The 14,807-nt window shown below is 39.7% G+C and overlaps 1 protein-coding gene and 1 pseudogene across 1 annotated transcript in view; both read right to left on the bottom strand.

Moving 5' to 3' along the window:
* AVEN (apoptosis and caspase activation inhibitor) overlaps positions 1-14,807 on the bottom strand; it is a 212,545-nt gene that overhangs the window by 29,726 nt on the left and 168,012 nt on the right. The window lies entirely within an intron of this gene.
* Positions 9,973-10,535, bottom strand: LOC136333920 (thiosulfate sulfurtransferase pseudogene; annotated as a pseudogene).

Below are 14,807 nucleotides of genomic sequence, written 5' to 3' on the forward strand. Positions count from 1 at the left end.
TTTCATGGACACTGTTATTAGGACCAGGTAAAGGTCTTTCCTGAATCATGAGTTTCAGATCTGATGTCAAATAATGTTAACACTGCTGACAAGGGATACAGCAGCTGAATGTAAAAGGAAATTTACAAAGTATACATATTAGACTTTAAGATCAATATTGATAATGTTTTAAAGAATCAACAAAGGTTTACCTGACAGAGTCAATGATACTATACTATATCACTGAGTACTCAAGGGTATTTTGAAAGGTGACAAGCTGAGCTTTCTCAAATATAATCAGGCTTGCCAAGGGAAACATGACATCAGCCTGAAGGATACCAAATCAGATCCTCAGACCTAATTCTCCAAGAAAGCGGGAAATGAGAGGAAAGGAGTGACGTGAGTCACTGGAGCAAAATGGGAGATTTTAGTTTTAGGGATATTTATTTTCATAAATCAACATATATTCAAAAAAGAACTAACTCCTATCTTTCTCAAGCTATTTCAAAAAATTCAAGAGGAAGGGTGACTTCCAAGCTCCTTTTATGGGGCAAGTATAATTCAGATTCCAAAACCAGGCAAAGACAACACAAAGAAAGAAAATTATAGGCCAATATCCCTGATGAATTTAGATGCTAATATCCTCAAAAAAATATTAACAAACCGGATCCAGCAATATATGAAAAAAATCATACACCATGATCAAGTGGGATCTATTCTGGGGAGGCAAGACTGGTACAATATTCACAAATCAATCAATGTGATTCATCACATAACCAAAAGGAAGGAGAAAAACCACATGATAATTTCAATAGGTGCAGAAAAAGCATTTGATATAATCCAGCACCTGTTCATGATCAAAACTCTCAGCAAAGTGGGAATACAGGGAACATACCTCAACATGATAAAGGCCATCTATGACAAACCCACAGCCAACATCATACTCAATGGGCAAAAATTAAAAGCAATTCCCTTAAGAACAGGAACAAGGCAGGGGCGCCTCCTTTCACCATTCTTATTCAACATAATTCTGGAAGTCCTAGCCACAGCAATCAGACAAGAAAAAGAAATAAAAGGCATCCAAATTGGAAAAGAAGAAGTAAAACTATCATTATTTGCAGATGATATGATAGTGTTTATACAAAACCCTAAAGTCTCAGTCAAAAACTATTGGACCTGATAAATGAATTCAGCAAGGTGGCAGGATATAAAATTAATACTCAGAAATCAGAGGCATTTTTATACACTAACAATGAACTGTCAGAAAGAGAAATTAAGGAAGCAATACCCTTCTCTATTGCAACCAAAAAAATAAAGTACCTAGGAATAAATTTAACCAGGGAGATTAAAGACTTGTACTCAGAAAATTATAAAACATTGATAAAAGAAATCAGGGAAGATACAAACAAGTGGAAGCATATACTGTGCTCATGGTTAGGATGAATAAACATCATTTAAAAGTCTATATTACCCAAAGCAATTTATAAATTCAATGCTATGCCAATTAAAATACCAATGATTTACTTCAAAGATATAGAACACATATTCCAAAAATTTATATGGAACCAAAAGAGAACACAAATAGCCTCAGCAATCTTGAAAAGGAAGAATAAAGTGGAAGGTTTCACACTTCCAGATATCAAGTTATACTATAAGGCCACTGTACTCAAAACAACCTGGTACTGGCATAAGAACAGGCATATAGATCAATGGAACAGAACTGAGAAGCCAGAAATAAACCCACACTTTTATGGACAACTGATATTTGACAAAGAAGATAAGAGCATACATTGGAGTAAAGACAGCCTCTTTAACAAATGGTGTTGGGAAAATTGGACAGCTACCTGCAAAAAAGTGAAACTAGACCACCAACTTACACCATGCACAAAAATAAACTCAAAATGAGTAAAAGACTTAAATGTAAGCCGTGAAACCATAAGCATCTTAGAAGAAAACATAGGCAGTAAGCTCTCTGACATCTCTCGCAGCAATATATTTGCTGATTTATCTCCATAGGCAAGTGAAATAAAAGACAGGATAAACAAATGGGACTATATCAAACTAAAAAGCTTTTGCACAGCTAAAGACAATAAGAACAGAATAAAAAGACAAACTACACAATGGGAGAATATATTTGACAATACGTCTGATAAGGGGTTAATAACCAAAATTTATAAAGAACTTGCAAAACTTAATACCAGGATGACAAACAATCCAATCAAAAAATGGGCAAAAGAAATGAATAGGCCCTAGCCAGTTGGCTCAGCGGTGGAGCGTCGGCCTGGCATGCGGGGGACCCAGGTTCGATTCCCGGCCAGGGCACATAGGAGAAGCGCCCATTTGCTTCTCCACATCCCCCCTCCTTCCTCTCTGTCTCTCTCTTCCCCTCCCATAGCCGAGGCTCCATTGGAGCAAGGATGGCCCGGGCGCTGAGGATGGCTCCTTGGCCTCTGCCCCAGGCTCTGGAGTGGCTCTGGTTGTGGTGGGGCGACGCCCCGGAGGGGCAGAGCATCGCCCCCTGGTGGGCAGGGCATTGCCCCTGGTGGGTGTGCTGGGTGGATCCCGGTCGGGCGCATGCAGGAGTCTGTCTGACTGTCTCTCCTCGTTTCCAGCTTCAGAAAAATACAAAAAAAAAAAAAAAAAAAAAAAGAAATGAATAAACACTTCTCCAAAGAGGACGTACAGATGGCCAATAGGCATATGAAAAAATGTTCAGCATCACTAATCATTAGAGAAATGCAAACTAAAACCATAATGAGATATCACCTCACACCAGTCAGAATAGTGCTCATCAACAAAACAACACAGAATAAGTGCTGGCAAGGATGTGGAGAAAAGGGAATCCTCCTGCACTGCTGGTGGGAATGCAGACTGGTGCAGCCACTGTGGAAAACAGTATGGAGATTCCTCAAGAAATTAAAAATCGAACTGCCTTTTGACCCAGCTATCCCACTTTTAGGAATATACCCCAAGAACACCACAGCACTGTTTGAAAAAAAATGCACCCCCATGTTTATCGCAGCATTGTTGACAATAGCGAAGATCGGAAACAGCCCAAGTGTCCGTCAGTGGACGAGTGAATTAAAAAGCTTTGGTACATATAATACTACGGAATACTACTCAGCCATAAGAAATGATGACATCGGATCATTTACAACAACATGGATGGACTTTGATAACATTATACTGAGCGAAATAAGTAAATCAGAAAAAACTAAGAACTATATGATTCCATACATAGGTGGGACATAAAAATGAGACTCAGAGACATGGACAAGAGTGTGGGGGTTACAGGGTGGGGGGAGGAGAGGAAGGGGGTTGGGGGAGGGGAGGGGCATAAAGAAAACCAGTTAGAAGGTGAGGAAGACAAATGGACTTTGGGTGATGGGAATGCAGCATAATCAAATGTCAAAATAACCTAGAGATGTTTTCTCTGAACATATGTACCCTGATTTATCAATGTCACCCCATTTAAATTAATTTTTTTAATTGAAAACTTTTGTTAATCAAAAGACACTACAGGCTCTGGCTGGCTCAGAGGATGGAGCATTGGCCCAGCATATGGAGGTCCCAGGTTCGATTCTCAAGGCACACAGAAGAAGCAACCATCTGCTTCTCTCTCAACCCCTTCCCCCTTCTCTCCCTCTTCCCTTCCTGCAGCCAGTGGCTCCACTGGTTTGAGCAACAGTCCTGGGTACTGAGGATAGTTCAGTTGGTCCAAGTGTTAGCCTTAGATGCTAAAAATAGCTTGGTTGATTCAAGCATCGGCCCCAGACAGGGGTTGCTGGGTAGATACTGGTTAGGACACATACGGGAGTCTGTCTCATTATCTCCCCTCCTCTCACTTAAAAAAAAAGGAAGAAGAAAAAAGACACTTCAAATGTTAGAAAAAAAACTGGCTTGGATTTTTTAAAAGCAACATAAAAAAAACATAGGGCTAATATCCTTAATACACCAAACATACCTAACAAAAAACCCAGAGAAGACACTCAACAGAATAGAATTGAAGACAAAAGATAAGAATAGACGAAGTAAGCTAACATAGAAAAATAGGTTCAAATTGCTAGGTGTCAGAAAACTCAAATTTAAACAATTGTAAAAGATCACTCCACTTTTTAACTTATGGTCCATAAGACACAAAAATTTTAAAGAAAGATAAATCCAGGGTTAGTAATAATATAGAGAGATGGAGCATTAATATATTGTTAGTGAAAACATACATTGAAAGAGCCTTTCTTAATTTTTTAATTTTTTCAATTACAATTTATGTTCAGTATTATTTTGTATTAGTTTCAAGTGAATAGCATAGCGGCACAGACATTTTTGAAATATAATTGGGCAATAGCTCTCAAATTGGCCAAAGCAAATCTACATTTAGAACTCTGTGTATGCAAGCATTGATTATAAAAATGAAACACTGGAAATAGTCTAAATATTCATTAATAAGAGAGCAGTTAAATAACAACAGTATATTCCTAAAACAGAACACTACAAAGCTATTAAAAAGAATGAGATATGTCTTCATAATCAAGAGAGTATTTGTGATGCAGTGACAACTCGAAGAGCAAGCTAAGGAACAGCATTATGTCAGGGTTCCTAGGACCACCCCAAGGTGCAGTGATTTGCTCGGAGGGCTCATCAGACTCAACATATGGAGCTCTGATTTATTACATAACACAAAACAAAATCAGGAAAGGGAAAAGGTGCATGGGGCGAAGTTCAGAGTCACAGGCTCCTAAGAATCCCCTCCCAGTGGAGTCACACTTGATGTACTTAATTCCTCCAGCAATGGAGATATGACAATACATGAAAAATGTCATCTACCAGCAAGGCCCATGAGAGACTTGGTACCCACGGTTCTTACTGGAGGCTGATCACATAGGCACTCTCTCCCTAGCCTGTCTCCTAAGTCCAGATACCCAGAAGAAAAACAGGAGTCCAGCATAAACTACAGGGGGTCCTCAGGTTATGACAGTCTCTACAAACGACATTTCAAGTTATGATGCTCACTCCCATAAAAACTTAAAACAACTGAGACATGAGTGTTCTGGCTTATGCCATTAGTGTCATACTTAAGGACTATATGGGCAAATTAGTTTGTGCGTGCAGCTGAAGAATACGCAGTAACAGCATATGAGTGAGGGAGTTGGCGTCCCTCAGTACACTTACCTATGCCATTTTGCCTTAACTGTGTTTTTATGTTCTAGATTATTATTTCACAAGTATGGTAGTATAAGTAAGTGACTTAGGCTAGGGTGTGTTTCGACTTACACCAAAATTAGGGTTACGTCATTGTTGTAGGAACAGAATTGTGTCATAACCCGAGAACTCCCTTATATTGTTTGTACAAACGATGTAGGTAGAGTAAACCACTCTTCTCAGCTCTGGGAAGGGTACAAGCTCTCCCAAACTCCAAGTTCCCAGACACCAGCCAAGGGCCAACTCAGCAAGCAGGACTTGCTATGGATAAGCAGTCTCAGGGTTGCTATGGCAACTCTTTCCTGAATAACCATGAAGACTAAAAACAAAGCATAAATAGAAAGGTGTGTTTAGAGTTGGGAGAACTAAGTTATCATTCCGTCTTAGATTTTTTCATCTGTAAAACTCATTTATCTGTAAAACTCATTCGTTGCTTGACATTTACTGAGCCCGTATATACACTGTCCCAGACGCTGGTGAGACAGGGATGAGTAAAAGAAAGCCCGTGCCCTCTTGGAGCTTACATTCTATCTAAGTAGGACAAATGTAGTATGTGTCAATTGGTGGCAAACACTGCAGAAAAACACAGCATGGTAAAAACAGCGGGGACCGGGGAAGAGAGGGAGGACTGGCACTGCATTATAGTGTGGGCACTGAAGGCCAGCTGACGGGCAACAGTCTGCAGAGATCTGAAGGAAGCAAGGAAGGGGTCATGCCCATTTCTAAGCCTTGAGATAATGCTTAGCATATGTGAGGAGAAGCAGAGTCCAGAGGAGCTAAAGCTTCGGGTCATTATCTTCCTTCACAGGATTGTAGGAGGACCTAAAAACACATGTAAAGGTACTTCATAAACCAAGTTGGAGTTCTTATCAAATAGCTTTAATCTTGGGGAGTTTTATATATTACCTATGGAAAAATGCTTTTGAATTACTACTTTTCTTCTTGTTTTGGTAATGCAACTAAAACATATTCCTAGATTCAAAAAGGACATTATTCTTCAATTTATATATACTTGAAAATATACCTTTCAGAACATATTACTGTATTTTGCATTTTGAACATTTTCCAGATTTCTAAAGCATCAAGTATCTATTCACTAAACTATAAAATGGGCATCTTTTGACTGATGCACTATGAATACTTCAAATGATAAATGGATTAAATTCAGAAACTTAAAGACATCACTTTCCAAATAATGATAGCCCTCCACTATGTCAGTAGAATGATACCTTTCCAACCAATACCAAGATCATGTCTGTTAATATCCAACAGATTTCCCACTATTATTTTCCTCTTCATCACTGGCTAGTGAAGTCTGTTTTGGTTTCATCATTTGTTTTTGCACATACTATAAGCTCATCTAAGGGCTCAAATAATATCGGTCTCCATAAGGAGTTCACGTTGTCCCTTGGAGTCACCCTCTTACATACCAATATAAACCTTAAGTGATCTGTTTCTCTGCCCCTTCCTCACCCTGTGGGTATGAAGTATGTATCCACATTGGGGGGGGGGGGACATCAGCATCCAACATGCCTTTTCATCCCATTAGATTTTCTTCATTTTTATTTTTGAAAAATACTAAAATATTATTCTACTGAACTTTAGTTTAAATGGGCAAATGATATGCAGAGTGATATGAACTTTAAAAATTTCTGTTTTGCCCTCCTGTGAAATATTTAAGTAACAAATGTGCAAACATTGGTTTTAACCTTCAAGTCCATGTCCTTTAAGACTTAAAAAGTAGCTATGGTCCCTTTTGCCTGCATACATGTGTAGAAAATCTGGCATATAATTTGAGTGGGAAGGGGAGCAGGAGGTGTCACAAAGCCTGACTGAGAAAACGATGTACAAATATGCTCTCCTTCAATTGAGTGGGGGCACAGCAGGGTGGCTACAAACCCAGTGCTCTGCAATACCAACTTCACAAAACCCATTTCTTGGCCTGGTTAGTTGGTTCAGTGGTAGAGCATCGGCCCGGCATATGGATATCCTAGATTGGACTCCCAGTTAGGGCACACAGGAGAAGCGACCATTTGCTTCTCCATTCCTTCCCCTCTCCCTTCTCTTTCTTTCTCTCTCTCTCTCTTCTCTTCCCACAGCCATGGCTCAGTTGGAGGAAGTTGGCCCTGAGCGCTGATGATGGCTCCATGGCCTATGCCTCAGGTGCTAAAATAGCTCAGTTACCAAGCAACAGAGCAAGAGCCCCAGATGGTCAGAGTATCACCCAGCAGAGGGCTTGCCAGCTGGCTTACAGTTGGGGCACATGCAGGAGTCTGTCTCTCTGCCTTCCTGCTTCTCACTTAAGAAAAAGAAAACTGGGAGGGGAGGGGCACAAAGAAAAGCAAATAGAAGGTGACGGAAGACAATTTGACTTTGGGTGAGGGGTATGCAACATAATTAAATGTCAAAATAACCTGGAGATGTTTTCTCTGAACATATGTACCCTGATTTATCAATGTCACCCCATTAAAATTAATAAAAAGAAAATAATAACTAACTAAATAAATACACCATTAGCCACAGAGTATCAGCCCCAGTTTCCTGCACTGTATGCCACCCTGATCTTACGCTGGGTTGATGGACCACTGATAAGTGCCTACCCTTTTGTTCCTTGGTGCTGTGAGTTTTTTCTATTTCCCTGAGAGAAAAGGGTAATGCAAATTATTGTTCAGTGGTTTGACTCAGTAACTGAGGTACTCAGTAATCTGCTCTTTGTATGGGTCCATGCCACCCTGCTTCACACAGAGCCACAATCATTTCTATATTTTACATACACCTTCACTGAAGCAATCATCTCAAGGTTTTTTAACCCTTTGAGTAGTGAGTTTTTTGTTAACCCTTTGAGTGAGGACGTACATGAACGTTCATACTACTCAAAAGGTTAAACTGTCAGAGCCCATTCTTTTCATTACCACATACTCCTGGGGCCTAGTGTAGTTTCTGGACCAATGTCAGCAATTAGTAAATGTGTTAGTAAATTACTGCATAAATAATACATAAACCTATGCATGCAAGAACAAGTAAGCAAATGAGTAATGTATAAATCAAAGAACAAATCAGCAAATGAATATAAGTGATCCATGTGACATAAAGGTGATATGAGATAAAGAAAAATATTAACGTCATTTTCATGAAGCCTGCCAAAAAGCATGCGGCAGAAACATAAAATACAGAATTATATTTGCAATCAGACCTTTGTGGTAAGTCAAGGACCTCAATTAAGAAGATGTGGGGTTGCCCTGGCTGGTTGGCTCAGTGGTAGAGCACTGGCCAGGATGTGAAAGTCCCAGGTTCAATTCCTGGTCAGGATACACAGAAGAAGCACCCATCTGCTTCTCCACCCCTCCCCTTCTCCTTCTTCTTTATCTCTCTCTTCCTCTCCTGCAGCCAAGGCTCCACTGGAGCAAAGTTGGCCTGGGTGCTGAGGATGGCTCCATGGCCTCACCTCAGGCACAAGAATGGCTCTGGCGGCCCAGATGGGCAGAACATCGCCCCCTGGTGGGCTTGCCGGATAGATACCGGTCAGGCGCATGTGGGAGTCTATCTCTCTGCCTCCCCGCTTCTCACTTCAGAAAAATACAAAAAAAACAACAACAAAAAAGGAGATGTGGAAAGGAGATAATACAAAGATCTTCAATTGCCCTCAAAACTAAGAAAGATAAAAAGAAACTATGATGGATCTCAAAATTAAAATAGTCTAACAATCCCATCTATTCAAGAAAAGTGAATGGCAAAAATTTATGAGCCAATGAGCTATGAACATTATCACTGAAAAGAGAAAAGGTCCTTCAGCCAACTAAGTTTTGACAGGAGCACCAAAAACCTACAATGGGCAAAAGACAGTCTTTTCAATAAATGATGTCGTAAAACTAGATAACTACGTGCAAAAAATGAAACTGCACCCCAATCTTATACCACTCATAAAAATTAAATTGAAATGAATTAAAGATTTAAAGTAACACCAGAAATCATAAAACTCATAGAAGGAAACATACGAAAAAAGCTCCTTGTCATTGGTCTTGGCAATAATTTCTGGTATAAAACACCAAAAGTATAGGCAATAAAAGGTAAAATAAATAAGTAGGATTACATTAAACTAAAGAGTTTCTGCAGAGCAAAGGAAAACATCAATAATTGAAAAGAAACAACCTATGAAGTGAAGAAAAATTTTGTAAACCATATCTGATAAGGGGTTAATATTCAAAAGATATAATGAACACATAAACCTCAATAGTAAAAAGCAAATAGTTCAACTAAAAATGGGCAACAGACCTGAACAGACATTTTTTCAAAGAAGACATACAAATGGCCAACAGGTACATGAAAAAGTGCTCAACATAGCCAATCGTCAGGGAAATGGCAAATCAAAACCACCATAAAATCACCTCACACCAGTTAGATGGCTATTATGAAAAAGGCAAGAGATAAATATGCTGGAGAGGCTGTGGAAAGAAGGCAATCCTTATTCACTGTTAGTGGGATGGTAAATTGGTGCAGCCATTATGGAAAACAGTATGGTGTTTCCTCAAAAACTTAATAGAATGACCATATGGCCCAGCAATTTCACTTCTGAGTATATATCCAAAAGAAATAAAAGAATCTCAAAGAGATATCAGCAACCCATGATACAATGCAATTTTATTCACAATAGCCAAGGTAGAGAAAACAACATGAATGTCCTTAAGAGGATAAAGAAGATGTGCTATAATTGTCGATGCCCTTGGCTAAAGAAGTATGATCAGCTGCAGGTCATGTCACTCACTAAACTGCCTGAGTTACGGTGAATAGAGGAGTTTACTGCTCAGGCCTCCTGTCCTTCCACTGGGACATACGGGTATGTGGGGTGGGGGTAGGGGGGTGTAACCACTCAAACCAGGAACCGTTGTAGATTGCCACATTGGACTTGCCTCAGAGCTAGGTGGCCAGGGCAATGTGGGAAGCAGTAACACCCTTCCAGCATGTAGCAAATGAAGGGCTTTGCAAGGTCCACCTTCTTGGCCTTGAACACAGCCTGGAGCATCTCTGTGCTCTTCTCGAAGCCATCCTCAGTCAGGAAGTCCATGAACAGCATGTTGACCGCACCTCAGATGTGGCATGAACCAGTCCTATAGCAGCTGGCTCCAGGTCAGTGCCCAGGTACTGTCCTTGGGACCATGAATCCACCAGGTGGAACCACTTAGATTCAAGGTTCTCCAGCACCTGCTCATAAGTCTTGAGCAAGAGCAGTCAAGTGCAGCTTTGAAGACTGTCAGCTCTGAGTGTGAGGGCTCAGATGTCACGGGGTAGCCCTCCTTCAGCCAGTTCCAGAAGCCACCACTGAGCACCAACACCAAGCATTGGCCAAACACATTGAACATATACAGGGGCTGGCAAAAGCACGTTTACAATTGTGACTTTGAAAAACAGTTTATTCTTTTAATATTTATTAATTACTGTATTATTTACTTTTATTATAACTAGAAACCTACTTTGCCAATCCCCTGTATCTATGTATATTTAACACATAAATGGAATATCAAAGAAGGAAATCCTGTCATTTGAAACTGGAGGGCATTATGCTGAGTGAAATAAACCAGACAGAGAAATACAAACACTGCATTATCTCAGTATATGTGGAATCAAAAATAGGAAACACATAGCAGAGAGTAGAATGGTGGCTTCCAGGGGCTGGGGAAATGGAGAGATGTGGGTTGGAGGATACAAACTTTCAGTTACAAAAAGAATAAGTTCAGAGAATCTAATGTACAGCATGGTAACTATAGTTAATTAATACTGTGTTATACTGTATGCTTGAAAGTCACCAAAAGTGGATCTTAAGCATTCTCATCACCAAAAAATAAAAAGTTACCTATGTAAGATAATGAATGAGTTCATTATCTTGATCTTGGTGGTCATTCCACAATTATATGTACACCAAATTATTATTTTGTACACTTTAAATACAAACAATTATATTTGTTGATTATGTCTTAATAGAGTTGAAATAACAATAAAAAGGGAAAATGCCCTAAAATTTTTACTATGACCCAATATAAATTCTGCAGAATATGTTTTTGTTCTTTCGGCATGTCATCTTTCCTGAATTAAAACTCTGGTCACAGCCCTGGCCAGTTGGCTCAGTGGATAGAATGTTGGCCTGGTGTATGGACGTCTCAGGTTAGATCCCTGGTCAGGGAACACAGGAGAAGTGACCATCTGCTTCTCTTCCCTTTTCTCTCCCCCTTCTCTCCCTCTTCCCCTCCCGCAGCCAGTGGCTTGATTGGTTGCATGAGGAAGTCTGTCTCACTACTTAAAAAAAACAACCGTGGTCACTACTAAAGGAAAATGAAAATGCCAGGAAATGTCTTGGAGCTGACGACGGGAACAGCAGGATGGGGCATGCACACCATGGGGTCCTTTCTTTGCTTGTGCAGCACCTCTGATCAGCTACCTGTGGCTCACACCAAAGGTGCAATAAATTTAAGAAATTGGAAGACAGTATGATCACAGTGTTCCATCAATGATACCAAGTTCCTTCTCAGGGTTTCTCAAACACAAAAGAATAGGAGAATTTGACATAGCTCTTCACCAGCTCCTAAAAAAAAAATGGAGAACTGGGAGGAAACTGCTGAATCCTGTCAGCTCTCCAGAAAGTGCCCACTCTCTAGAGCGTGACTGCGGAACATCAAGGCACTGGCAGGTGTTTCTCGGGATCTCACTGCTCTTTGCTGAGAGGAGCTTCCACTCAAGAAAAACTGCAGGCAAACAACTGCATGACTTCCCTTCCACAGGCAGCTAACATCAAACATCTAACTAAAAGTAAAAAACACACATGGTTGGATGATGGGGATTTTTTTCCCTTTAGGAAAAAACATTATTTTAATCTGTTTCACCCAGAATCTATGAGTCTGTTTCTACTTTATTTGTTAGTTTATTTTGTTCATTAGATTCCACACATAAGTGAAATCATACAGTACTTGTCTTTCTCTGCCTGACTTATTTCACTTAGCATAATACTCTCCGGGTCCATCCATGCTGTTGCAAAAGATAAAATTTCTTTCTCTTTTCTTTTTTATGGCTGAGTTATATTCTATTGTATAACCATATCACAGCTTTTTTATCCATTCATCTACTGATATGAAAAAGGTAAAGGAGTTAGACAAAGAATAAAAAGCTCACAAAAGGACAACAGCATGGTAATTATAGGTGGGAAAGGAAGACGGAGGAGCTGGGGCAGGGAAGGGGGGACGGTGACGGACAGACTTGGCTTGAGGTGGTGAACATGCAGTGCAGTGCACAGACAATGTGTTATGGAATGGTGCACCTGAAACCTGTGTAATTTTATTAACAAATGTCACCCCAATAAGTTCAATTAAAAATAAATAAACACTTTTTAAAAATCTGTCAAATGTATATTCCTTCCTTATAGTTGATTCTTCAAGGTTTACACTTCAATATAATATTAAGGTTGTTGCCACTTTATATTTTGGAAACTGGAATTATTGGGCCCAAGGAGAAAATATACTTTGTTGGTACTTTTTGTGTATGTTGCTCTATTGACCTACTGAATCCAATTTGCAAGGTCACTTGCAATGTGTTCACTCACTTTTACACAAATAACGGTGTATCCGTAAAGTCACGGTGCACTTTTGACCAGTCACAGGAAAGCGAAAAAGACGATAGAAATGTGAAATCTGCACCAAATAAAAGGAAAACTCTCCTAGTTTCATACCTATTCAGTGCAGTTCAATGTGGGCTCATGCACAGATTTTTTAGGGCTCCTTAGGTAGCTATCCCGTATAGCCGCTACAGACTTGTTGCTGACTGATGGCCTACCAGAACAGGGTTTCTCCACCAAACTGCCGGTTTCCTTCAACTGCTTATCCCGAGTAATGTTATCCCTCTGTGGTGGCACTTCGTTATAAACGCGCTGATATTCACGTTGCACTTTGGTCACGGATTCGAATTTAGTGAGCCACAGAACACACTGAACTTTCCTCTGTACCGTCCACATCTCGACTGGCATGGTCGTGGGCTGCTCCGCTGTATACACAGTGTTACGGTCATCATCTGCGCATGCGCACATGCTGCCACATCATCCTACAGAAACTGGGAGGGTTTCTTTTATTTAGTGCAGATTTCACATTTCTATCGTCTTTTGTTGCTTTCCTGTGACCAGTCAAAAGTGCACCATGACTTTACAGACACACTATATTTACTAAGTGTCAACAATGTGTCAGGCTAGAAGCTGGTGATACAGAAGATTAAACAATGTCTCTGCTCTCTTGAAATATATATTCTACTACTTATATGTCTACTGAATTAAAAAAATACATTTAAATTAATTCACCTTTTCACCAAAAGCCCCCTCAATAATTTTGTACTTAAGTTCACAATTTAATAAGTATAAGGCTTCTTATTAAGTAGATTTAGTAAATATTTATTAAGTATTTAACTATAAGATTTCTTGCTTATTAAAGTAGTATAATGAGGCCTGACCTGTGGTGGTGCAGTGGATAAAGCATTGACCTAGAATGCTCAGGTCACTGGTTCAAAACCCCAGGCTTGCCCAGTCCAGACACAACTGAGCAGCAGAGCAGCAACAACTACGAGTTGATGCTTCTGGCTCCTCCCTGCATTTCTCTCTCTCTCTCTCTCTCTCTCTCTCTCTCTCTCTCTCTCTCAAATCAATAAATAAAAATCTTAAAATAAAATAGCATAATGATGCTTTAATTTATATTTAATTGCTTACAATTCTCCCCATTTTTCCAAATAATATTTTTCTAACTGATATTTCCTTAGATACTAATTGTTATGTCCAATCCGTGTAATTAAAAGGTGGTATGTGGGAACAAAACTTCAGGCCACATTTTGGGTGCCCCAATTCTATAGCATAGCAAGGTCTGAAAAATAAAGCAAGCATGTTTTTTCTTCATTAACATTTCCAAGGGTTCAGTGCCACAGCTCTTTCACTCCTGTACTCAAGTCTCTGGGTCCCACCTCTGGCAGGCACCCTCTCTGAATTTATACCATTATTTAAAAAAAAAACAAAAAAAAAAACACCTGGGTTGTAATAGATTTGCTATCTTTGAAACTTAACCTACTGATTTTCCATTGTTGGTCTCTTTTGGTTCCTATTTTCCACCTTACGGATATTTCTTATGCGGATATAGTATTGCCAAATGATATTGATGATTCCCTGGTGTGGGGCACCCTCTCTTTTAACTGAATAACTGCAGCAGTTTAATTTTTAAAAAGACATTTAAATTAAACCACCTTTTTCCCAAAGTGGGAAACTATTAAAAGATCCCAAAAGTGATCTTTTAAAAGTGCAAATCTGATCCCCATCACTCTGCTGTTTAAACCTCTCTTCAATTGCCCTGCACTGACTTTGGATCAAGTCGAACATCTATTTCCAGCTAAAATGGAGTGCCAGAATCCCAACTTCTCCTCCCACTTGAAATAGAAAAATCTGGGGGAGCCTAGGCATAGTCCAGCAGACTCCCAATGAGAAGGAGATGGAGCTAAGAATCCGAGGACTCACAGTAAATAGAGTCTTCAGGAGAGAATTCCAGAAAAGTGGAGTTTCAGAGAGAGAGAACTCTGGAGACCCAAAGAGGGTCACCCTCATGTATTCAGTAGACTCTGAT

The sequence above is a fragment of the Saccopteryx bilineata genome, chromosome 4, assembly GCF_036850765.1.
Source record: "Saccopteryx bilineata isolate mSacBil1 chromosome 4, mSacBil1_pri_phased_curated, whole genome shotgun sequence".
Classification (NCBI taxonomy): domain Eukaryota; kingdom Metazoa; phylum Chordata; class Mammalia; order Chiroptera; family Emballonuridae; genus Saccopteryx; species Saccopteryx bilineata.